Genomic DNA, 27,259 nt, shown 5'->3' with positions numbered 1-27,259 from the left:
GATGTTAAGGGGCGGGCTCCCATTGGCAGCAGCCGAAGCCCCGCCCTCTCCTGTTGTGAAACAAGACACAACAGTCAGTGGTTTCATAAGCTGCAGCGAGGGGGCATATAACCCCCTCCTTTTCTTAGGTAACCTGGCAGAGTTTATGTCAGTTCTTCTTATTTCATTTCAATATTATTACCTCAAGGATAGAAAGGACGTGCCCGTTGGGTAAACAACCGCCTGCAAACACGTAACCCTGCCGGCTAAAGAGCTCTTTTTTCGATTCATGGCTTGATTTTAATAGCTGAATATTTGTCTTTTTAGTGATTTTTTTTATTTCTGCAAACAGACCACAAGAAAAGACCGACCCCCCTAGAATGGGGTTGGGGGGCGCTGGTTTCTCCGTGGTGGCTGTCAGCGCACGTCTGCTGGATAGGGAGGGGCCATTACATAAACTAGTTATTTGAGGAATCGGCAGGTTCAGTTCTGCCGCGGTTTTTCGCAGAATTACCACCGAGTTCTTATGTGATTGGTTTATCCTAATTAACAGCGCAATACAAACAGACAGATTCGCTTCGATCTACCAAGGGCTCCCACGTCATATATGACAAGTTCAGCCACTCGTGGCTATTTAGGAGCAGCGTGATGCACTCTGGGTCTTGTAGTATAGCTTTGAGCATTGTGAACAAGGCCTTAAAATCTGTTGGGGAACAAGATCAGACTGGCTGAAGGTTTCTCCCAGGACACTGGAACACGTGGCTGCTTTGAGCAAGTTGTAGGGTGTGTGGTCAAAGAAGAAAATGCCCTGGTTTGAGAGTTGTAACACGTTAGATCTTTCCCAGAAACGCTAGCGACTGAGGAACCTTGAAAGCGGTTGCTCACAAACAGCCCAGCCATTTTGCTCTGAGTAAGGCAGGCTGCCCACCCACCGCGATACCACACCCCCCAGAAAAGAAAAAAATAATCTTGCCCAATGGTCCACCTTATGCAAAATTCAGGGGTGGTTTTTTTTGGGGGGGCGGGGGGGGTGCAGGTGGGTCGCCTTTTGGTCCGGCTCATCCGGACTGGATCGCCTGCTTCACAGCTGTCGTGAAGCAATTTCTTATCTTTATGAGGCTGTTATATAAACAAGCTGTGAGATCCAGTCCGGATGGGCCGCCCCAAAAGGAGACAGGGCGCCGTGTGTTTATTTTTGCATCGCGCTTTTACTTAAAGTGAAAGCGCAATGCAAAAATAAACAGCAGGAATGGCGAGCGCTTGTGTTACGGGTATTAACATATATATAGCAAAGCGTTTGGCAAATACTTGCCCGACTGGCACGTGCTCACGACTGAGGAGTGCTTACTGTTGACACAGTGATCACTTCTAAGGGCATGCCCAGTTCACTGTGAATTTACTGGTAAACACCCTTATCTTGTTTATGGTATAATAGAGTTTAAATGTATTAGAAAACACACTGCATTTTTTTTTCCGGAGAACGTTTTCTTAAATGCATCCGGAAAACAAACCTTAAGCAATGACTGGAAGCATTATCTTTTTGGGAGCAAACGTACCAAGGAACCCCTAAAACTAATCATCATCATCATCAAATATCTTTATTTCGGTCATTGAGACCATAAAAGAGTGCGTCATAATACAATAAAGACATTACAGTAAAAAAAACATTGCACAATTGTGATAAAAGCTTTAACTCAATACAACATCATTACTTGATATGGTTTTAAGAAGACGTAAACGTGTGAACCACATAGACGTTAAAAATTTGGCAACCGCAAAGGCAATTGGGGGCGAGATATCAGACTTAAGTATTCTAAAAGCGGGGGAGTATTGTTTAAAACCCATGTTTCTGAGTAGTGGACAGAGCCAGTACTTCCTTGCTCTGCTGTACACCGGGCAAAAGAATCAAACATGCAAGTCTGTCTCTTGTGTCTGCTTGCAAAAGGGGCATAGAGCCGTGTGTGCTGAGTGTGACCAAAGTGCAGTATATGCCCTCAGCGGGAGAGTGTTATAGCGCCATTGCATATAAAGCTTTCTTGTGAGTGTGGGACCCATATCATTGTAAGTTGACTCTAGGTGGTAGAAGTCTTTAAGAGCCAGGAAGTGGGCAGTGTGGGAGCCCTCCCTCGCATTCCTTATGGCATCTTGTAAATGATGCTCACGAAAAGCCTTCGTGATAAGTTTGCGTGAATCCCTGGAACAAGCAACCTCAGGATCATGCCACAAGTCAAATCTACCCAATATCTCACAAGTATGCTTTATGTAACTTAGCCATGGTATTTGTATGTTGTTACGAAGGCGCAAAATCTCTTGCAGCTCTGCTCTGTATTTGGAAAGTTGTGGGGAAGACCATATTTTACACCAAAGGGTTAGGGGTTTTAAGCCCAACTCCTCTGAGAGCGGTCTTAAGCCCAGATCTAATCTAAGTGGCAAAAGAGGTGTACTGGCAGGTAACGCTGTCAGCTGCCTGAGAAAAGTATTCTCCGTTACCTGGAGCTTCTGTGCAGACGTATGTCCCCAGATTTCTGCACCATAGATAATGGCCCCCCGGGCCTGGACCTTATATATTTGTATGCGTGGGCCTAGGGGCCTGTATGTGAGGCCTTTTGTCATCCTGGCAATGCCTCCCACCAACTGGGTCAATTTCATATTTGCCCTTAATTTGTGTGACTCCCAGGTCATGCGCTCGTTAATAACTATACCCAGATATTCAAAGGTAAAGACCCTCTCCAACCTGGAGGACCCTATACTGGGCGACGCTCGTGTGGTCGGGGGGGGGTTGAAGATCATAAATTTGGTTTTAGCGGCATTGATCTCCAACCCACGTTCCTCACAGAATCCTACAAAGCCATCCAAAACCCGTTGGAGTCCCATAGGGGATTTGGAAAGCAGCAGGGTGTCATCCGCAAACATAATTGCAGGAACCCTGCTGCCGTCCAACTTAGGGGCATCTATATCATTCAGGGTACAAAGATGATCTACGACCCCGTTGACGAAAAGACAAAAAAGAGTCGGGGCGAGGACACATCCCTGCCTGACCCCCCTATCGACAGGGAAAGCATCGGACAGTGTACCCTCCCTTCCACATCTTACTTTGGCATAATTCCCCTGGTGCAACCTTCTCAGAATTGAGAGAATAACCACGGGTACCCCCATCTTTGTTAGCACCGACCATAACTTATCTCTGGGTACCAGATCGAAGGCGGCACGGAGGTCCACAAAGACTGTATAAAGACTGCCGCCCTCAATCAGCACCGTCTTCCAGTATAAAAGGTTTAAACGGAAGATTTGGTCGGTGGTGGAGATACCTCGTTGGAATCCTGCTTGGTAGGGACTCATAATCGCCATTTCTTCGATCCAATCATGGAGGCGATTTAAAATGAGTCTGCCAAAAATCTTCTGCGGTACATCTATTAGGCTAATGGGTCTATAATTGGCTGGGAGCAGAGGCGAACCCTTTTTAAAAATTGGGACAATCTCCGCCCCCAGCCAAGTACCCGGAATAGCCATGCCCGCTAAGATGGCATTATAGAGGGTCGCGAGGTAGGGCGTCCAAACGTCTGGCTCCTGCTTAAACAAGTCGCCCGGGAGACCATCCAAGCCAGGTGCCTTTCCTGTAGCAAGACCGGTCAGAGCGACTCGTACCTCCTTAAAAGTGAATGGTTCACCGGTCTCAAGGGGGCAATGGGGATAGTTAGAATTTTCCCCAACATCCTCAGGTAGTTTATAAAGAGCCTGGAAATGGTCCTGCCATACCTTAGCTGAAATATTAGGTTCTGAGGCAGGTGTCAATTCCTCGGAACCAGTGTTGACACAGCGCCAAAATTTGCGCGAGTCTGCACGGGCCAGGAAATTAGTGAGTTTAATCCATTTGTCATGTTCCCATTCACTTTTGGCATTTGAGGTCAAGGACTTGTAAACACTTCGTCTGGCCCTGATGTCCACGGCACAGCTACCTTCCTTTATTGCACCCAGAAGGTCGGCTTTCGCTTTACGGCAAGCGCCGTTATACCAGGATGGACCAGAAGTTTTTCTATTGGTCCTAGTTATTGGTTTCGTTAAATATTCAGAAACTATTTTAAGGAGGTCGGCATGTAGCTGTCCCAAATCGGAATGAGTAACCTCGCTAGTATCTTTCTCTGCTAGCACCTGAAGTTTCTCGAATAGGGGCAGTGCTTGAGCATATAAATTATGTATCTTATCCGGATCGGAAGATATGTGCTCCCACTTTATTCTGCGTCTATTAGTCTCAAGTACCCGGCATTCCTCAGTTTCACCCCTTTGAATTCCCCTGGCTGGGGAGCCGGGGTGACTATAATTTAGTTTGAGGGCGTTATGATCGCTATCATTCCTAAATGTGACCCAAAAGTCTATGACAAGGGGCCAAGAAAACACAGTAACCAAGACATAGTCCAGTCTGTACTCGCTGCCCGTTCTATTAAAGGTACATCTTGCCATAATATCAGACTTGGACCTGCCATTGCAGGCACGAAGGCCGTATTTCAGTGAAAGGGAATTAATTTGCAGAACCAGGGGGGACCATGTCCTTGGAGCCGGAGCCTGAGTGGGAGGTATATGCCAAAGGAGATCCTCCTCCGTGGCCAGCCCTTCCATAAAGCCAGGGAGGGGCTCGTAGTGGCAGTTGAAATCCCCTCCTATGAGATAGGCGGTACCCTCTGGTATGTCATTTAGAACCAGAGCGAGCTCCGTTATAGTAGATGACTCCTGGCTGATATTAGTAGGCCGTGAGTAGATGTTGATCAGCAACAGGCTAGTGGCATTTGACCACTCCAACAGCACAGCAAGAATATCTGCTGAATTAGTGGGAAATATATCCGCCCTGCAGCCTAAGTCGGTGGCCACCCATATTGTGAGGCCGCCTGAAGGGCGCCCTCTACCCCCCCATGTTGCGTGCTTGGAAAAGGTTGCAAAGCCCTTGTAAGCGATGTTTTCTCTAGCCCACGTCTCTTGTAAGAGACAAATGTCTTTCTGCTCAATAAAAGAACACCAAGACGGGTTATTAAGTTTATTAGAAAGGCCCGCAATATTCCAAGATAGAATTTTAAGGGGGGAGGAAGTTGGTGCCGTAGAGGGTATACTTGGGGATAAAACCACTTCCGACTCCGACCTCCGGAGGGAGGTTGAGCCGTAGTCAGTTTCCTGAGTAGCCCTCAGCGGTGGGGTACTCCTAAGTGGAAGGGCCACCTCTGAACTACCCTCTTCAGTAACTTTAGTGCGGGGAGGATGTTCCTTCTCCTTGGGAGGTACTGGTTGTCTATTCTTGATTATATTCAAAGCGCCACCGCCCATAGACATAAACGGTCAATCCACCATATCTAAAATAGAGAAACGATTATGGGTGGGGACTTGGTCGTATCTAGGGCACCCTGTCGACCAGCGTTCCCTGTCCGCTAATGGAGCCCTTGTCCTATTTCTCCTAGGTACTAGGTCCCATCCATCCTCAACTTGTGCAGTTATTGTGGGAGGATAGAAGAAGGAGAGTGGAAGCGATTGGATAAGAGATCCCGAAGTTGGAGATGGCCAGCTACATATGTGAGAAACTGTTCGGGGATCCCTAAAATTAATCAATACGCAGTCTCCCGTAATAGTTTTTTTGGTGTTACCCAGCCACGGGAGTCTCCTAACCATGAGAACCTCGCTGTTGGTACCCTCGGGTAGAGGCCTGTTTTTGGAGAGCCAGTGTATGACTTTATTTTTTAAGGCCACCACTGGTTCGCTGATAGATGGTTTTAATTCCGGGATACCCGTTAAGATGACTGTATATGGGGCTGACTCAGGCGGTAAATTAACTGGTCTATGTCTGCTATCATGTTCCTGCACCCGTGATGGAGAAGGAAGTGGAGTGTCACGGGGGCTGGGAATAATATTCCGTGGAGGGATCATAGGCCCAGGTTTTGGAGAAGGAATCAGTCTGGGCAGATGTGAATTGGGGAGCTGTTGTGGACCGGGACTATCCCTAGGTAGTGGTATGTCTATGGTCTTTGTGGATGTTTTGGTTGATTTGAGTATGTCCCCTAACTGAGCCATTCCAAGATGAAGATTTTTTATAGATGATTCCAATTTTGCAAGGCGATCTATTTGGGGGGTGAGCAATTCGCTCATGAGAGATTTTATATCAGCAAATGAGGAGCCCTCCTCCCGTATAGCAATTTTTGGACTCACAGGTCTATTGGTCTGAGTTAGGGGTGCAGCCACTCCCCTTCGTCCCGCTGTCGGAGAGTTTGTTTTTCCCCTAGGAGCATGCTTTAGATTCTTCGGCCTGCGCCCTCCTACAGTTTGAGCCCTTCCCTTCCTCTTGGATATTGCTCCCTCACAATTCCCCTGGTTGGAATCTAAAATAGGGATAGTACTAATGTTCGTAGGTGTCTCAGGGGCTATATCTGGTTTGCGTGTAGTGAGGGCAGTGGAAAGCCTTGGGGGGTGAGGGATAGTGTAATAAAATCAACTGGGGTAGAAATATCACAGTCTGTGATAGATGAAATTGTATGGCTTGGGTTCAGTGATGTCGAGGAACCAAGCAGTCCAGGCGGTCCCCCTGTAGCATGGTCAAGATGTTCTGTCAATAGTGGCAGGGAGGTAGCATGTTTGAGGGGGCCTAGAGATGATCTTCTAATCCAATCAATTTCTAGGGAAATGCGCTTCTCTAGGGTAGTTATGTCGTCGATCAATAGGGAACCAGCCTTTGCGAAATATAAGTCCAAAGTACCTGTGGGCTTGGCAGCAGCCTGAGTTGTTTTACTCCGAGTTTCTCTCGCAGTCGCCATTGATACAGTCGCGATAAGGGCGTAAGAGGGTAAGCCCTGCCCCTGCCTCTCCTGTCCTCGAACGGCCTCAAACGGCCCGCTCTTTGCCCGGTCTTAGCCCCGGCTTTCGTCCCGCACGCGTCCCGCTAGCGCGTGTGAGCGATGGTATGGTAATAAGGGAGAGAAAGGGGGCGGAGATAGGGGTGGTGTCGGGAAGAGGACCAGGTGCAGCCAATGTGCAGCGCGCACAGCTCCCTGGTCCTCGCAGTCCCGAGAGCGTTGGTGGCAGATGGCAAACACTCCCCTATGGCAGATGTGAGCAGGCAGCACGGCGTCCTTCACAGTGACGATGTCCGGTGTGGGAATCGAGCCCCAGAGTCCCGCAAAGTCCCGCAGCAAGGTAACAATCCTCGAGCGGCACCCGCGTTGCGGGGGCCGCGAGTCGTAATAGAGACTGGAGGGGAGGAGTCGGGAAGAGGACCAGGTGCAGCCAATGTGCAGCGCGCACAGCTCCCTGGTCCTCGCAGTCCCGAGTGCGTTGGTGGCAGATGGCAAACACTCCCCTATGGCAGATGTGAGCAGGCAGCACGGCGTCCTTCACAGTGACGATGTCCGGTGTGGGAATCGAGCCCCAGAGTCCCGCAAAGTCCCGCAGCAAGGTAACAATCCTCGAGCGGCACTATTCTCAGCAACAATATTTTTTCCTACAAACATATATAAATACATAAAAATAAGTTCTTCACAGTATACATTTGGTCTCCACGATATACTCACAATTTCTTCTTCAGGCACGTTATGTGTAACTTCAAAAATGCCATTAAAACAGAAGAAAAACAATGAAGCTTGTTACCACTTCCTACCAGTACAAAGGACAGCTGCAATAAGCGGCATCAATATGGCCTGAATCTAACCTCCTGCAATAAACAGGCCAGGTAGAACATAAGCGATTGCCTAGCTCATCAATAAAAGAGTCGTAGCTTTAATAGAGGCTCCGACCCTCGCGGTATAAACCTCTGCCTTGAGATATGACCGACGTATAGAGAAGTCTCGCATGCTTGTGTGTCTCCCACAAAGTAGATCACAAGTTCGAGCCCGACAGGGCAAACTCGGCCATCCATCCTTACGAGCTAAGAAAAGTAAGCACCATTGCGTTAGGCAATGTCAACAGAGCTTGTTTACAGCAGAAACATGCTAAAAAGGTCAATACAAAATAACAATCATTGGTAAATACAGGTGCTCACCCAAAAGCCCCACACAACACTGCCTATCACTGTAGTTCAAACCAAGAGACAGACATTTGCATAATCTCTAACATTTATTCATCACTCTTTAAGTGGTGTAATCTCTTTTTAAGTACACCCGTATCCCCGGAAGAGTAAGGGTAGGAGAAGGGTGGGACGGGATGGAAGAAGACACCAGAGAAGAGTGGAGGGGCAAGGAGTAGTAGAAATACTGAAAGTTAATGGTGCAATCAAGGGTGCTGCAGATACGACGCCTAATGGAAAATCGGTTAAGTACACAACAAGGCTCAATGGAATCTATGTCTGCAGGGTCTTGGGGCACTAGCGTTTTGTGTGAGACTTTAAGGCCCTTCACATGGCAGTCCGTGTGTGGCGATCACCATAGAAGATTCGTGAGCCTATGCTCAGTCAGGTAAGCGTTCTAAAATGGATCCGACTGGAGATGTGTTCAAAGCCCAGCAAAATTTAAACATGAGGCCGGCTCAGTGTCTTAATAACCCTCGCTGTGCACAGGCAGCGGGCCTGAAAGCTGCCGGCTGGTCCAGAACAAGGGGGGCCCTCAGTGCAATTTGCAGGGGCCCCTCAAGTTTCGCTATGCCACTAGGCCGTCTCCTTCCTTTGTTCTCAAGGGTTTTGGTGTGTCTGCCTGTGTGCACCTCTGTGTTGTGTGTGTATCTGTGTCTGCTTGCGCGGATGTGCGCTTTTGTATGAGCATCGACATGAGTGTCACTACCTGAACCCGTGTGTGTGCGCCTCTATGTATTTGTGACTGCTTGCGCCTGTGTGTGTGTTTGTGACTGCTTGAACCCAAGCGTGTGCCTGTACGTCTTTGTATGTTAGTGACTGCATGCGCTTATGTTGTGACTGCGTGAAATCATGTGTGTGCCTGTATGTCTTTGTATGTTTGTCACTGCATGCGCCTGTGTGTGTTTGTGACTGCTTGAACCCAAGCGTGTGCCTGTTGGTCTTTTTTTGTTGTTTGTGCCGCGATAAGGAATGAGGGGAGGAGCTTTATCCTAACCCTGTTGCTTGCGAGGAAAGAGGCAATGGTAAGCGGTGAAGGGGGCTGAATATGCTAACGAGCCATTAGTGCCAATATCGGCCACACTCACCAGCCCTCTTACAGCAACATACAGGTAGCATAAATAAGCAGACAAGACCATTTTTTGGTGGAGAAATTTGCTGCAGGTTTATTAGCATACCAAATATGCCAACATGGTGGGTTATCTTACAGGCGATCCAAAGTCAAGCCGCCCCTCGCTGCCTACCACCTGATGGGCCAACTTGCATCGTGGTCTTAGCCAATTGGTGCTTAGCGGTTGTGGTGAGGGCATAGCCCCTCCCCCTTCCGGTGAAACATTGGTCCACCATATAACTCACGCCCCCCCTACGAGGGGCGGAGTGTTCAAGCGACCCCCGGTTGTACAGGTTTCCAACCGCCCGTAGGACAGATGGGGCGCCGTCGCACCCCAGGGTCCACCACACAGACTGCCTGGGTATATTCGGCCTCAGCACCCTTTGTGCTCCTGAACAGGGTACCCTGAGTACCTTTCCGCCTCTGGATCGCCATGTAACTCTGCCTGCAACACAAATAAAGAGATTAGAGCATCCCTCCTCCCCTCACCCTGACACGCCGGGTAAGCGGTAGGGAGGGAGTTGGCGTCAGGGCGAGGAAACAAAGAGGCCGCCAGGGGGGCGGGGGAGGACTATATACCTCTCCCTGACCACCCACCGGCCGGAAATGACGAGCAGTGGACCCCAAACGGGGTCTGTGTGAAACACTAGGCTGCCCAGTGTGCCATCTTGTGGCACTAAAGGGGCTGCCCTCTTATGAGGGTCCCCTGCGGGGACAGTCGGTCAGCCCGCATAGTGCCAATATCGGCCACACTCACCAGCCCTCTTGCAGCAACATACAGGTAGCATAAATATGAAACAAGACAATTTTTGGGTGGAGAAATTTGCTGCAGGTTTATTAGCATACCAAATATGCCAACATGGTGGGTTATCTTACAGGCGATCCAAAGGCAAGCCGCCCCTCGCGGCCTACCACCTGATGGGCCAACTTGCATCGTGGTCTTAGCCAATCGGTGCTTAGCGGTTGTGGTGAGGGAATAGCCCCTCCCCCTTCCGGTGAAACATTGGTCCACCATATAACTCACGCCGCCCCTAGGAGGGGCAGAGCGTTCAAGCGACCCCCGGTTGTACAGGTTTCCAACCGCCCGTAGGACAGATGGGGTGCCGTCGCACCCCAGGGTTCACCGCACAGACTTCCTGGGGATATTCGGCCTCAGCACCCTTTGTGCTCCTGAAGAGGGTACCCCTGAGTACCTTTCCACCTCTGGATCGCCATGTAACTCCGCCACAGCCCTGGGTGTGGCGACCGTCGCAGCCAGGGCCCCCCACCAAGGCCTGCGCTCCTATTTGCATCCCGCTGTTTCCAGGGCCTCCCCTAGATCAAGGAGGAACAAGTCCATACCTATTCTGGAGAGATGTTCCCCATCATCCTCGAAACACCCTATGGATTTAGCATGAAGCAAACCATGCCTTATGAATCCGAACCCCATTTGTTCGGAGAATTTACGCATCGCGCAATTGACGCTCCTGCGCGCAGCCTCCATTGCTTCCCCAGATCGAGCTCCCTGCCACAGGAGCCATGGGGTGATCTCCGACCACCACAGTTTGCATGTCCCTAACTTATTGCTTAATTTGCAAAGAGTGGCTTTCATAGTCTGAAGCAATGTCCTCTTGCCCAGTGCCATCAGGTCGTTGCCCCCCAGGTGAATGACCAGCACGTTTGGGGGACTCGTCACTCCCCCCAGTCTCTGCTGCAGTTTGTCCAACAACCCATTCCATCGCATGCCCTGGTACCCCAGCCAAGTTATCTCGGTGTTTGAAAAGCCATGCCTCCACTTTCTGCTCGCAGCCCACTGTGCCAATCTGCTGACGCCAGAATGGCCAATCACCCAGACCTTTGTTCCTGGTAAATAAAGAAATGTGATGTTGCAAAACGTTTATTACCAACACAGCACGCCATAATGAAACATTTAAAATACACTAACACCACACTCCCATCAGTACTCAGAAAACCGGTTCCTGCGGGCAAACAAAATAATGTGGCTCATGGCCATACAAATTGTAAACAGTAATTTAAAACACAAAGCCCCCCATCACATACCATGACCGGGCTGCAGAAAAAGGCCCTTAAAGTTTGTGGGCTCATGGACGTATGTACCTTTTGAAACAATGGGATTGCCAGCGCCCCACTTGTTTGATGCCCTCTGCTGGCAAGCCTTCCTTAAATGCTGTTGTTGCTGCCCCTATACGGAAGGAGTGGCTGCAGAAACGTTTGCTAGGGTCCTTGTTACCAGATAGCGCCAGACATGCATGCATGATGTGTTCCACCTGGTACTTAGTAAGGGGAGAGCAGTCTGCATGTATGAAAAGATACGCGTCTGCTGCCGGACGTAGGGCCGCATAGACGGAGAACAGCCTAACTGGGCAAAACCTCCCGTCCCCCAAACTGTGCAGCCAGAACACCCAGCCCTTGCCGCTCTGATCTGTCTTTGACCTTCGTAGTGTTACTTTGAGGGAATCCCCAGCGAGAACCACATCCTGCCAGTTCAGAGCCACCCCAGACTTATCATTCCTCGCTCTGGCCACCAACTCACTAATGCGAAGTGCCCCAAAGAAAGCCAGGCTGAACGCGGCAGCAAACAGTGCTGCCTCAAACTGTGAGTGGGTGGCCTTGTGCATCCAATCTAGCAACCCTTGGAGTGTCTCAAAGTCTATAGGGGACCTGTTGTCTGGTTCCTTAGGTTCGCTCCTGGCCCACCCTTTCAATGCCGCTCTGATTACAAAAGAACTCGTTGGGTCTGACTCCCCCTTGAGTCTAGCGTGGTGGCTGATTGCTGCAAGGTAGCCCAATATCCAGGAATTACTCTTCCCATTGTCTTTAGCCCACAAAATGAAGGACTGCACTCTGGCTGCTAAAGATAGAACGCCTCCATCCCATGGTCCCGTCACTGAGCAGAATTTATTCACACAGGATATATATAGGATTTGTATCTCTTGTTAGTCCCCGGCGCTAGGGATAACTCGCCCAGGCCCCTCATATGTTTCGCCACTTCAACAGAAACCACAGGTGCGCTGGGAAAGGTGTCCCCTCCTCTCTCGCTCTCGGCCATGCCTACCGGAACCGGTGCCACTGAAAACGAGAGAGAGCATCAGCCGCTGTGTTCTGTACACCCTGAATGTGTCGCGCCCTGCATTCAACATTGTTGTAAAGACAAGCCCGCACCAACTCCCTCAAGAGGCACAGGACCAGGGGACAACTTGCTGACTGGGAATTGATTGCCTGCACTACCGCTAGATTGTCAGACCAGAAAAGCACCCTTTTGGCAGACAGAATTGTGGGCCATAAATGGAAAGCCACCACAATGGGGAATAACTCCAGCACTGTGATGTTGGTAGTGATCCTTTTCTTGTGCCAGGCACTGGGCCATTTCTCAGCACACCATTCCCTGTCTAGAATGGCTCAGAATCCTTCCCTGCCTGATGCATCTGTGTGTAAGGCTAGGTCCGGGCTGCCTGCCCAGGGAGCCCTCCAAATTACTGACCCGTTAAAGTTGGCCAAAAAATCCGCCCACATGGCCAGGTCAAGTCTCATGCCTTTGCTTAGCTTGACCATGTGGTGCTTTTTTAAGACCCTGGCTGTGGCCCTGGCCAGCCTTCTGCCAAATACTCTTCCAGCTGGAATGACCCTCGCTGCAAAGTTCAGTTTCCCTAAGAGTCCTTGAATGCATTCTAGAGTGGCCTTGACCTGCGCAACCACAGACTGAATGTGTTGTGCGAGGTCGCGTACCTTGTCTGTAGGTAATCTGGATTCCCCCGAGATGGTGTCTAGCTCTATCCCTAAATAGGTTAAGACCTGTGCTGGACCCACCGTTTTACATGGTGCAAGGGGGACCCCCAAGTGCCTGGCCAGCTGTTCAAAATCCTCAAGGGCTTGCTTACAGTCCTGCTTGCCCTCACTCCCAATGAACAGGAAGTCATCTAGATAATGGGTCACCCCTGCCACCCCGTACGTATCCTAGAGGGCCCATTGCCGGAAGCAACTGAACGCCTCAAAATAGGCACATGACACCGCGCAGCCCATGAGCATGCATCTGTCAAAATAGTACCTGCCGTCTAGCCTTAAACCCAGCAAGTGATAGCTGCTCGGGTGGACTGGTAGCAAGCGAAATGCAGATTCTATGTCCGCCTTTGCTAACCAGGCCACTCTGCCTGCCCTCCTGACTAGGTCCAATGCCACGTCCAGAGTACAATAAGACACAGAGCAGGTGCCCTCCTGTAGCCCATGGTTAACTGATGCCCCTTCAGGGTAAGAAAGGTGGTGGATCAGTCTAAAAGCCCCTGGGTCCTTCTTGGGCACTACCCCCAGGGGAGAGACTACAAAGTTGTCGAGCGGGGGTTGCAGAAACGGACCCGCCACCCTGCCCAAAACCCTCTCCTTCTCTACCTTTGCCCCAACTACCTCCGGATGCTCTCTCACCGACCTGAGGTTATCGGCCTCTCTCCTGCCCAGGGGGCCCACGTAGGGGATTTTAAAACCTTCATTGAACCCCAAAAGCAGTGTGCGGCTATCTGTTGTGTTGGGGTATCGTCTAAGAAGGGGCGTGATGTTAGCCAGGCTGACAGGGGAAGGGCCTTTGGAGAAGAGCCCGTGGGAAGTTGGACTGACTACGGGGAGAAGACAAGTGGGGAGGGGGGGGCATAGGGAAGTTGGACTCGGTTGTGTTCCTGCCTCAACTTTGTTGCCCGCCTTTGTCGGCTGGCTGCTTATCCGGCTTGGTATGGCAGGAAACCGCTGTGTGGGACCCGCCACACGTGCTTCACGCATGCTGGAACTTGCACGTCTTACCCCAGGAGCAAGATCCATTGTTAAAAAGGCGGCATGTACCCGGGGGGACCTACTGAAACCTCCCCTCTGTCCCCCTCCCCTACGTGCCCCGCAAAAGGACTGTTTGCCCCTTCCGTATGTTGGAAATGACCCCTTGGTAGACGCTTGTCCCCCCTGCATATTTCCCTGGGTGCCTACACTTTGATGTGAACGGGAACCCATATGGTCCATACAAAGCTGGACCTCTTTTTGGTCCCAACCCATCTCCGGGCATTGGGACATCTTCCTCCTGAACTCCCTGTCGTAGTTCAACCATCCAATTCCGCCCCACCTCAAAGCCTCGTTATGTATGGTCCTGGAGTATTGCACCAACCCTGGTCCCTGTTCCGGGAATTTCTCCATAGTGACAGATGCTAGAATGGAGAAAGCCTCTAGCCAGTTAGCTATGTTCTTCTCCGGCCAAGGCTGGTACTTCACTTTTTTATCATCGTCCTTCGCCCCCAGTTTCCTGGCGTCAAGCCCCTCTTGTCCCAGCATCAGCAGGGTAAAAATGTCCACAAAGTCCCTCCTCCAAATTCCTTCTTTGGCTGCCTGGGGCACTTGCCAGCCTAGAGAACAATGCCCAGACAGCAGGGGTGCCGTCGTGACTAGCTGTACCAAGTTGGGCAAGGGAGCGGCTGTGAGAGCAGTCGTAGGTTGTAGTACCAAGGTGGGCAAGGGAGCGGGCATGATGGAAGACAAAACAGCTGTGGCCCCCAAACTAGTATTGACTGTGATAGTACTCGGCCTGGCCGCTATGGTGGGGAGCGAGACGGGAGTTGGCGCTGTGGAAAGCACCCCAGATGTAGGTGTAGGAGGAAAACCCACTGCCGAAATAGGTCTAACCTGCCCCACTGGCTCCCCCACACCTCCTGCCCACACACTTGTTGCTGCTAATGTGGCTCCTTCCTTAGTGCCCCCACTGGGGCACAAAAGTGCGGGGCTGGTGGACACAGAACCTGCTTGAAGCTGAGACATGAAACTGTTCATAGTGTCCAAGAGTTTGGCAAGCTCATCCCTAGTGGTGTAGTTACCTTGGGCCGCGGTACTGTCCAATGGGGTAAGTGGCCCCGGGTCGTGGGCGCACCCAGCGCTGAAACGACCTCCTTGGGGGCCTGAACTGCTCTGCTCCTGGGTGGTGGCAGCGGATCTGCCGGGAAATCCCTGGACGTGGGTTTGCGGACCCGCTTGGGCCTAGATGGGCCTGCCTCTGCACCGGGCTGTTGTTCCGTAGGAGGAGAATCGCCGACGATCCCAGAGTCCTCCTAATTGGGGGCGTTCAGGATGCCATTGGCCCATGCCAGGCCTTTGATCTTGGCCATCTCAAAGAAATTGGCCCACTGTGCGTCCTGCGAATTGCCCGGCATCGAGTCGTCCACCTGAGATCTCTCCGGGAAAAGGGGGAGTGAGCCCTGGCTATCCATGCCGACCTTCGACTCCACACAGGCCCCTGATCTGAGGAGATACATTTTGGGATCAAAACATGATAATGCTAGGTTTTATTGGGCCGACACCTCAAGCCCCTTGCTTTCCCCGATGCTCCTTGCCCCCCAGCCTTCCCAATACTTACTTATTGTGCTGTAGCGGGAGTGGACCTGGGGCGTGACCCGCCCGAAAGCTTGCTCGAAGTAAGCCCTGCGTGTACTGATGACGTGGGTGTGCTGGGGGGAGAAAGAAAACGTTAGCGGGGACTGTGATGTGGGATAAGCGAAACTTACGCGCTCGCCACCGGTGCTGTCTCTCTTGCTCCCACCCTCAGGTGCAAGCCCTGAGCAATACATGCTCCTAATTCCTGCTGTTCATCCCTTGCCGTCAGACCGCCTGCGACTTTGCTTCCTGAACAAACAGTTCTGACCTGGAATAAAAAGGAGAGTTTTAATGCACATCGGGGCGAGGCTTGCGTCCTGGAACCCCTTGCCACCCGCATCTCCGCTGGTGACCCTTGGTCCCAGTAACTGCTGCTGGCACTGAAGTCGCAGAAACCCCGCGAAGAAGAAGACCCAATCGATGACACAGCGCCTGAAAATGAAGACACGTTAATACGCCCAATCCATGTGTACATTTGGTGCCAACGCGTCCCACCACTATGAAAATACAGTGGTGGGAGGGTGGGCTGTCGAGCTCCCGTGCCCTGCACATGCCTTCTACAATCGTTCCCCTCCCAAAATGTCCTTGACCCTGCACTGCTGGAGAAAGGCAGTATTTAACCCCATAACGTGCTGAAAGCCACCTAAACAGGATGTTTTTTTGTTGTTGTTTCTTTTGCTCCTAAAATTCTGCCCTGTGTAAATTAAGACAACTAAGGGGGGACACCCCAAAAATTGGCACTGCCTGTCTAAACATGGTTGCACTGCACCACCGGGAATAGCACACTTAACCTTGGGAGGATGCCTACAGCACCTGGATTCCCAGTTGGCCTCCCATCCAAATACTAACCAGGCCCGACCCTGCTTCGCTTCCGAGATCGGCCGAGATCGGATGCTTTCTGGGTGAAATGTCCGTAATCGAGAAACTGAGTGACGCTTTCTCCCAGACAAAGTTCAAACCAAGGAAGACTCGGGCGAAATATCTGAAATGACAAGCATGTTAGCAACAAGAAAGTCTAGCAAAATGGAAAATCTAGCAAGGTATGCAGGCCTCCTTCTCGCGTATTCCCCAGTGCAATTGGCCTAAATCTTGCGACAAATACGAGTAAATTAGCTGATGCTAGATTAGCTGATGTACTGTTTACCCCAGCTGCATTCATAAAAGCTTTGCGTTATTATTAATCTGTTTAGCTGCGCAAAATGTTTTCAGTGGTTTAACAAAAGATTAATGGTCGTGCTACCGGTGGAGTCGAGACGGAGTCCAGTTCAGATGCTTCTCCGCTTCTTTTTGTATGTAGTGCTGCATACTTCACTTCTGCAGTTTCTAAGCGGTGTACATAACAGATGCGACTATGTCACATTTTATGTCCGTTAATTTACAGATCCCGGAAGGAAAGTTGAGGCGCCCTGGCACATTTCACCTCGCAGACTCCAAAACACCGCATTTGTCAGCTGCGAGAGTTAGGCTGAGTAAGCACAAGAGAAACGAACAGGTGCCTCGAGTAGCAAGTGCGACTGTAGAAAGAGAAGAAGGGTGCTTTAACGGCAAATCCACGAAGGAGCTGTGTGAGTGGCTGTAAAAATTAGTGGCAATATTTAAGATAAAACTTAAAGTAATGGAGCTCAGTTCCCATTAGTCTCTGTTCACTTCCACCTTAGCCTATCTATTTTCTAGAAAGGTTCGCCTAAAAAACGAACTACGTACAAACGAGCAAGCCAATTTCTAGAAATGTTCTTAGCACTCTAAAAATGAACAGACTATACGATGAAAACGGAAACTACTCACTTTGAGCCGTTCAGAGTTCACCTGTACATTTGTTTTTCAAATGTACAAGTTTCTTTTTCACTGACAATTCGGCTGTGTTGTTTCAGGAAATGAGGAATCGCCAGGGATGACTATGTTTCCATTCACACGAGCCGGGAGTGAACCTAAACAGGGCCCGTGCGACAGGAGCTTCCTCCACTTCGTTTCAGAAAACTACCTGATGGGGCCGACTCAAGAGTTATCTTTGGCAGTGACGTCAGAGTGGTCCATTGTATGCACCTCAATAAAATAACCTTCAAATTCAGACTACCAGCGCACACGTGCCGTTATATGCCTGGAGGAAGTCACCATAAATCGGTTCAATTGCATAGAATACCAGTGAAGTGCCACCCTGAGCTCCGGGGTTATCATGCGGAGTAGCCTGGCAATCAAGTGCCCAGGTTGTGTCATCCAAAGGACACTTAATGTCGTCATATGATCATGTAAAGTGCCAGCCCAAACATAACCAACATTTCAGATGGCTGCACCAATACGGCCTGCACCGGAGCAGAGATCCAGGGGGGGCAAGCGCCCCTCCTTGCCCCCCTGCAAACGCCCATGCCGCCAGGGGCAAGACATAAGGCCACACAGGGCCCAGACTCACTGCGGTAGCCCACGGGCGCTGCCTCCTGGCTAAAAACATAACACAACCAGACGTGAAACCACGGGTCGACCTGTGGACCCTGAACTCCACAAACAAGGACGCCTGACCCCAGTGGTGTGGTGGTGGGGGTAGGGGGGGCTGTGTACCCAGCGGAGCACTGTGCCACCCACCGTGCTGCTCAATTGTCCCCCCCCCCATCTGAATCACACTATCAAGTGCTCGAACTCACAAGACAAACACGACGCCTGCGGTACCTCTGGACACAGGAACACGGCATGGCTTGTGTCCAGCGGGGAACAAAGAGGAGGGCCAGTGGTTGGGGGCAGGTATAAATACTTGTCCCAAGCCCACTGCACACCAGAAATGATGCTACAGAGGCGCCGGACCAAGCAGGAACTGCCAAAGAGGGGGTCCCAGCGACAGGCCGCAGGGATGTGCCTAATGCGGCACTAAGGGGGCCGCCCTCTTACAGGGCCCACTGCGTGCGCCGTGGGTAGCCACAAAAGCTGCAGTGAGGGGGACTGTAACCCCTCCCTTTCTTAGATAACCTGGCAGAGTTTATGTCAGTTTTTCTTACTTCATTTCAATATTATTACCTCGAGGATAGAAAGGAAGTGCCCGTTGGTAATTAACCGCCTGCAAACACAGTAACCCTGCTGGCAAAAGAGCTCTTTTTTGGCTCATGCCTTGATTTTAATAGCTGAATATTTGTCTTTTTTGAGATTTTTTTATTCCAGCAAACAGACCACAAGAAAAGACCGACCCCCTAGAATGGGGTTTGGGGGGGTGCAGGTTTCTCCGTGGTGGCTGTCAGTGCACGTCTGCTGGATAGGTAGGGGCCATTACATAACCTAGTTATTTGAAGATTCGGCAGGGTCACTGTATTGTGACTGTAAGCCCGAACTTGAGGGGTGGTGCACTTTCGTGGCTGGACTGCCGCATATAATTTTGTAAAACAAGGGGCTGTTTGCCCTGAAACGCGTAAGGTGGAAAAGAACTCCGAACAAAGAAATGCTGTTTTGCCAATAAAATGGAACTGGTTTGGAGAGCGTTTTTAATCGAGGATGCTTTATATATATATGTCCCCCTCCCCCTCCCTCGCTCCATCGATCTCCATCGATCTCCCAGTTCCTCACTTTTTTATACAACAGTTTCATCAATTTCATCGGTCTTATTTGTCTTGTATAACAGCCAGCCGCATTCCATCGGTGATTGGTTGTTGGGACTGAGAGCTGAGCTGACTGTTGCCCACGCTGAGACTGGTTCAGAAAGCAGAATTGTGCAGAGCAAAGACTGCTGGAGCATTGACCCATAGCTTGACTGCTAATAGCAACCAATAAACAGCCTGAAAAGCCTTTTTAAATTTGGCAGCTTAAGGATTCAACCCTGGGACTGCGAGGCATCCCCAGCATAACTACAGCTGGTGCCTCTTCCCAGGGGTGCACCTCCTGACTTATGTCCATAAAGTGCAGCCTCTTCGGATGATTGCGGGAAATCTCGCAGCTTTAAGGTTTTTAACTCAGGCCCTCTTTGGCGAATTGGTGCTGCCAGTGTACAGTCTGATTTTGGTGCTTTGTTTCATTCTTTGCGGACTACAACCCCGGGACTGCGAGGATCAGCAGCACGATCATGATAACAGCTGGTGGCTCTTCCCGAGGACACGCCTCCTGCCTCACGCCTACATTCATACGCCCACTTTACGCAACGCCCCGGGCTAAGGGTTTTGAGCCCGTTCGAGAACGGAAGAGACCGGTCCGGTCCCCCCCCCTTACTGGACCCTACAGCCGAGTAGGTGTTAACTGTGTGTAGCTTCGTGTAAGTGAACATGGCGACAAGGGAGCTAAGGAGCAAGGTTGTGGGGTCCAGAGGACATTTAACAGGAACATTAGATAATTTTATCACAAGGGCAAATTCGGTTATTGACCAAGGGATAACCCTTATGGAGCGCAGGGTTTCACAAGACTTGGTTTTAGCAAAATGTTCTTCTTTGGGCAACCTGGCCAATGCACGGACACCGAATCGTGATGACCCCAGCACCACAAATGATGTGACTGTGTCCCCATCCATCCTGTCCTCACCTCAGGAGGTTGTGCAGACCTCAATTGCAATGAGCCCCCACATAATACCCGCTCTGGCAAGCCCTGATGCTCGGGCTCTGAATAAGGCAAACCCAATAGAAAAATCATAAGTTCGCCTCCGCAGAGAAAATCGCGAGGGTGCCAAACCCAAGAAACACTGTGCAGTTCTCTCCGGCACCAATAGAAAGTCTAAATCTGCAAAGGGACAGAGTGGTAGTGTGTCTATAAATGATCCTAAGGGGTGCACTACCCCAAATGACTCGCCTAGTTATTGTCCTCCAGAATTAATGACCATGGACCGAGGGCAATTTGATAAGGCCCAGTACAGAGATGTTATTGGGTTGATAGAGGATCCCATAATAACTAAGATGGATGCTCTTTTAAAAACCACGCTAGCACCGCTAATAGAAAGGCTCGGGCGCATGGAACAGCAGCTTTTGAGGTTTGAGCAGTACTTGGGGGGTAACTTATATAACGCAAGGCCTCATGTGTCAAATCAGACCACTGCTCAAGCTAACCGTGACATAACTGGGATTCCAGATCAAAATATCACAGTCTCTATAGGCCCGCTAGTTTAAAGGGTAATAATGTCCACCAACTTAGCTTATCTATTGACACTCTTGGAGACAAGGCCACCCCGAGCAAGGCGAAGGCTGACCTAGTTCCCCATTTATTAGGCAGCGCTCAGCCCTCCTTGGCCGAGCTCCCGCCGAAGGAAGTTAGGATTGATCTTCCACCGGAAACTAGCCCGTACTTAGTAGTTATGACTGGCATTCCTGAAATTAGTAATGCAGCCCAGGAATCGTACTGTCAAGAATTCCTGTCATGCGAGGGGAAGAAAACGGTAACCAGCGAAAACGGACTACATCTCCCAGGATGCTTAGCGGTTGAGAGGTTAGGTAAACAGGAGAGCTGTTACATAACTCAAGGAAAACACGCCCTTATATAAACAGGAGAGCTGTTACATAACTCAAGGAAAACACGCCCTTATGTAAACAGGAGAGCTGTTACATAACTCAAGGAAAACACGCCCTTATGTGAACAGGAGAGCTGTTACATAACTCAAGGAAAACACGCCCTTATGTAAACAGGAGAGCTGTTACATAACTCAAGGAAAACACGCCCTTATGTAAACAGGAGAGCTGTTACATAACTCAAGGAAAACACGCCCTATAAAGGGAGGAACCGGGAGGTACAACGCTGTCGGATATTGTGTTTACACCGACGTACCTGCTTCGTGAAGAGCAGTGTTCCGGAGTGGTGCTCCAGTAAGGCAAGAACGGAGGTAGGTCGAGTCGTTACTCCCTGGGCCGTGTCTTGCCCCATCGTCACCTGTGAAGGACCCGGAAGCTCTACCGGTCAACCATTGAGCTTTGCTTTTTGACTCGGCTGAGTCAAAGCGCAGTGGCGCTTTTGCTGGTTGGAGTCGTAACTCCCAGCCAGACCAGAGATACAGGGACTGCCAGCTGTAACGCACACCAGGAGGTGTTTGCCGCGTTACAGACTCGGAAGTCCACAGGATCGATCGAGCGGCTGCTCTCGGTTCAGTCTTCTTGCTTTTTGATTGGGGTATCGGTGACGCATCACCAGGAGGTGACTCCGCGTCCCGGTGCAGTCTGAGGAAGAGCTTGAGCGGCTGCTCCCTTCAGGTAGAGACCCCGGCTGAGTGTTTCCCTGACTCCTCGATTCTCCCCAACACTCTTCGTGCCCCTCACAGCCTACCGATTGCCATTGTCGGCCATTTCATTTCTGCCCTCTGTTGGCATACGCCGGGATCGGCGTATATGCAGAGGACGGTTAGGACCATCCGTGCGGTGGGCTGGTAACGTACTTAGCCTGGAGGATTCCAGTGACTATAACTTTTGTTTGTTCTTTGTATTATTTTTGCCTTCATTAAAATAACTAACCCTTCACAAGTGGTTGCGTCCTCATTATCGTGTCTGTTAAACGATCCCGAAACGTTCAGGGCGTTACACGTACCAGTCTTTGAAAAATAAAGTATCTCACTGGCTTAATACCAATAGACCCTTACCGAGCCACATTACCAGTGAGATACTAATGGTGCGTAGGCTCTCTTGGGTGGGTTGTACATCTAAAACCCTGAAAGGGGACTGTGTGCTAGTGAATTTTAGGAACCCATGTACAGTAGATTACATTTGCAACTGGGAACACAACTTTAATGGGTCCACAATCCAAACACTTCCCCTATCATTCTTCTACCCCCCAGTTAAACGTTTGGACCATGCAAGTGATTGGTCATTTGTGAAACACCACAGCAGGGGGAGGAATGGGGAGGGGTTATAATGTTCAGACAGTCTCCCAGTAATATTTTTCCACACACAACAGATTCAGTGGCATCGAGTGTGTGGATTGACTGCAGTTGGATGATGATAGTTAATTGTCCTGTCCCCACCCTAGGATTGTAAAGGTGCTAGAGGGTGGTAAGAATGCGACCTGTGCCAATTCCTACTGCCCCACTCCAGTAGCCCTTAGTGGGATAAAAAGCCCTTATCAGCCGGAGGGGAGTAAAGGTCAAGAAAGTATAGAGAAGGACCTATTAGCAAGTACAGTACACTACACTGAGATAAAGGCTCCCAAACAACTAAGGGGTAACGATGTTGAGGTAAGCGTAGTGAAGGAACTCTCAGAAAGTTTCTTATACGTACCTGATACCAGTGGTGCAAAAAGGGATGGTGTTTCGCTTCCTAGAGGGGCTACTACCTCAAAGCAGATGACCATACTCTCTTGGAACCTTGCAGGCCTAGCTAACAAATTAAATTGCACGGAATGGGGTTGTTTAGTGGACCATATTGACATCTGTATATTCCAAGAAACGTGGGCCAGAGAGGAATATCCTAGAGAGGGGTTTGCCACTTTCTATGTACCAGCAAGATGGGACGGGAAAGGCCGACCATCTGGAGGCCTTGCTGTTTGGGTAGCCCTGAACCTGGGGTGTTCGGCAGAGATTGTAGCTACAAATTCCAATGATCTCCAATGCTTAGTTTTGGAATGGCCAAGTTCCTTTAGACTGGCAATTGTGAACGTCTATTCTCGTCCTGTACGGTTGGCATGTGAATCGTCTACTATAGAGGAGCTATCCCACTTTCTAACAGAAATGCCCTGTGATTCTAATATTGTGATAGCTGGTGACGTGAATTGCCACTTGGAGCCATTCACGGGAATGAACGAGGGTGCGCTTATGGACGAAGACGACTATTGGGCAATTCCATCTTGCCAATCTCCGTCCCCCAAATTATGGTCTCCAATGGCAAATCAGATCTTGGCCCTGACCTTGAACAATTCCCTGAGAGCCTGTAATGGGCGCACCCCGTCCGACACTCCTTCAAACTGTACTTTTAATAAAAGGGAACAAGAGTCTCGCCTAGATTACATCATGGTTGAGACCAAGTTATGGTCTAAGGTTATCGCTTTAGGGTAATTCCTAGAGTTGAGAGTGACCATAATGCTCTCTGCCTAGAAATGCTACTACCAGGACCTGAGGGCTCCCTACCAGTTGAGTCGGATAACATGGGTGATGGACTGTTGCTCTCTAATAACAGACGAAGAGTAAAATGGGCCAAAATTATAGATTCCCATGACGGAATAGCCAAACTCTACAATATAGTACTGCCCAGACTCCTACAGGTTGAAAGTCTAATCATTTAGTATCCCAACGATGATTTTAATAGGAAACTAGGAATCATCCACCGGGATTTGGTGTCTAGTCTAGCAGAGGTTACTAATCCTCTTATCCCTAGGCGGAGGAAATATATAACCCCAGCCTCATCCTGGTACAATTCATCGTGCAGAAAGGCTAAGGCAGAGCTACTCATGGCAGTAAAATCTGGGAGTGACAGAGTGAGAATTAGAGAATTAAGAGCGCAGTGTAAAGGGGTTATGGCCGATGCCAAAAAGGAGTGTGATACGGAAAGGTGGTCCAATCTAACTGCCGCTCTGGAATCCAGGGATGCACGAAGATTTTGGTCTTTAGTTAATTTAGGAATAGGGGATTTGAAATCAGCTGTGGAACCCAATATTGAACCATCAGTGTGGGAAGCCCATTTCAAGGGCCTTTATACGGACGAGCAGAGTATGGACATTGTCCTGCCCCTGGCAGCCATTTCCAGTGAGGATGAGGCCCTAGAATTTACTTTAAGTGAGGTGACCACTGCAAGTGGCAAACTTGCAGCAGGAAAGGCCCCGGGGCTCAACAAACTCCCCAGTGATCTCTTTAGGCAGCAACCTGGGCTATGGGGTCCCTATTTCCTAGTTCTGTTTAATGCCATATTGGGCGGTATGGAGATTCCCTGTACTTGGCTGGGTGCAGAGATAGTCCCGATTTTTAAGAAGGGCTCTCCTCTGCTTCCAGTCAAGTACAGGCCTATCAGCCTTATCGATGTGCCACAAAACATCTTTGCTCGACTTGTTCTGAACCACCTCCTGGAGTGGATGGAGGACCGTGATGTCCTGAGTCCTTTCCAGGCGTGGTTCAGAAATAATACTTCAACCATGGATCAGATCTTCCGGTTGCTCCTTTTATACTGGAAAACTGTTAAGATGGAGGGAGGCAGTTTATATATGGTCTTTGTGGACCTTCGGTCCGCTTTTGACCTTGTACCACGGAGGAAACTGTGGGCTGTGCTGCGGGATATGGGTGTTCCACCTCAAATTTTGAACATCCTAACGAGGCTGCATGACGAGAATTTTGCCCAGGTTAGGTGTGGGAGGAATGGTGCACTGTCCCCTAGGTTCCCGGTTAGAAGAGGGGTGAGGCAGGGCTGTGTACTGGCCCCAACCCTCTTCTGCCTATATGTTAACGACCTAATCCCGTTTCTGAACGAGGTGCCAAATAATGATGCTCCACTATTGGCGGGTAGGAGGGTACCCGCTATCATGTTTGCCGACGATACCCTCCTGCTCTCCAAGTCCCCCATGGGGATTCAACGGACATTGGACGGCTTTCGGGATTTCTGCAGCCTGCGAGGACTAGAGATTAATGTCGATAAAACTAAATACATGATATTTAATCCAGCGGCATCCACACGTTCGAATCCGACCTTGGGCAGAAGGAACTTGGAAAGGGTAACTACCTTCACCGATCTTGGGGTTTTACTGCAAGAAAATATGTCATGCCAAATTGCTAAATCCCAACTAAAACTTGCACAGCTGATGGGTGGTATAATCAAGGTGTCAAATACTTCACCACTGAAACCAGTGAGTCCCGCCCTTGAGATATACAAAGTGCAAGCAAGAGCAGCAGTCCTATATGGCGGGTAGTTGTGGGGTCACACGAAGATAACAGCAATTGCCAAAACTGAAACTAAATTTATGGGACAATTGCTGTCCCTTCCGCAAAGTACACCTACCCTTCCCCTAAGGTTGGACTTGGGATTAAACCCAATTGAAGATGAACTAGGGATCAAACCCCTAAGGTTCTGGCAAAGACTCTGGTCAACGCCTGAACTATCCAATTATAGGGAGGAACTAAAACAATTACTTACCTATAACGGGGTAAGAAAGATCCATTGGCTAGTATTCATTAAGCAGGAACTGATAAAAATTGGCCTAGAAGCCATGTGGGAAGATCCAGAAAAAGCGTGCAGTGAGATCTCATGAAAAAACCTTACTAGGATTTACAAGGACCATAGATTTAGTTCCACTTTCTGTGCCGCAACACTGGGCTCACTAACCACTTCTTTCCTTGATCTTAAAAATGGTTATGCCTTTGAAAATTTTATGGATACTGTATATCCAATTCTTGCCAGGAAACTCTACATACAGTGGAGACTTGGCACTCTTCCGCTCAAAGTCCGCACTAGTAAGTGGTCAGCATCCCCGGACATCTCATGCCCGGGTTGCATCTGTGGCGTGGAGGACGAACTTCATGTCTTTTTTTTCTGCCCTGCATATAAGAATTCCAGGAGATTTTGGCTGGTACCACTGTGTATAAACTTGGGGTTTAAGCAATACCAACATGCTTATAGAATTCTAAAGTCAGACACAGCGGCCCCCATAGTATTTGCAATTTCCAAATATCTCTTAGCCATGTGGCTTAAGCGGTGCAAATTAGTTGATATTCAATGCTAACTTGTAGCAAATTGAATTTCATGGAACTAATGGATTTTGATAAGATGGTTTTAACCAATTTTTATAATGAGTTGTAAATTTTTTCTTTTTTTTATGGTATTAATTATGAATTTTGAAAAGTGTTCTTATACTGATTATGTACCCTTTTGAAATAAAGGCTATTTGATTGATTGATATAGTGACAGGTTTACCAAAAAAGAGTAAGTCTGCACTCATATAAGTATTGCTTGAATGGATGTAAATATAATACTTTTTGGAACTCACAAATATTGGCAGTAGTATGCTTGGAGAGCTGCACTAGTCTCAGATTTCCAGGCATACCACCAGCAATCAATCATGCAAAAGGTGATGTGGTGAGTGCTTGCAAGTAGTCTAACCACTGGCAATCGCTCGAGGTAGCATTCAAATGAAAATTAATGACCCCCACACCATGGAATCTATCTCCCAGGGTGTGGGGGTCATTTGTTTTTCTTTTCTTTTTTTATTTGTCCCTCATCTCCAGGATATATATGGACAGTTAAAAAAAAGGCTATACCACCATCCACTCTAAAAAGGGTGGTCAGTCTGATGGCTTACCTCCATAGCCCCTATTCCGTTGGGTTATTAGAGGAAGATTTACATGACGGAGTAAATTTTACTCTGTCAGCGTAAAACTTGCAGTTGGTCCAACTCAAAACCAAGCAGGCAAACCTTGAGTTTGGTGGACAGAGTACTTTTTCACCATTGCAAAGAAGTACCCTGTACGCCAAACTCAAAATCAGCCCCAGAGGCCCATCTAATGTAAATCAGTTGTGACCCTTCTCCTCATGGGAACAGGCGATCCCAAACCTTGGTCATCTCACCCATTTACTCTGTGGCCCACTGCTTTTTTAGTTGGGAAATGTGAGTTTCACACCCCACCAGAATCTCACTGACTAAGTTACACCACTGGCAAATTTCAAAACATTTGCTAAAACAACATTTTACAGGCAGTTGTGATAAGGCACTCTCAAAATATTCTAATACTTCCATTCTGTGCTGGTATCGGGGGAGGGAATTTGCCATCTCGCAAAATAACAAAAAAGTTAAAACATCTGTTGAAAATCCATATGTTTTACAGTCAATACCTATAATTTTTTTATGGTATCTTATTTTATGACTTCCTTCTGCTTTCCTTCATTTCCCTCCTGCTTTCCACA

At 49.3% G+C, this 27,259-nt stretch overlaps 1 pseudogene; it reads right to left on the bottom strand.

Annotated features, from left to right (window-relative positions):
* Nucleotides 1-16,310: 16,310 nt before the first annotated feature.
* Nucleotides 16,311-16,428, bottom strand: LOC146810598 (5S ribosomal RNA; annotated as a pseudogene).
* Between the last annotated feature and the right edge of the window lie 10,831 nt (nucleotides 16,429-27,259).

The sequence above is a fragment of the Triturus cristatus genome, chromosome 7 (assembly GCF_964204655.1).
Source record: "Triturus cristatus chromosome 7, aTriCri1.1, whole genome shotgun sequence".
NCBI lineage: Eukaryota > Metazoa > Chordata > Amphibia > Caudata > Salamandridae > Triturus > Triturus cristatus.
Note: the sequence above shows the minus strand (reverse complement) of the source record. Positions and strands in the feature narration are given on the sequence as shown.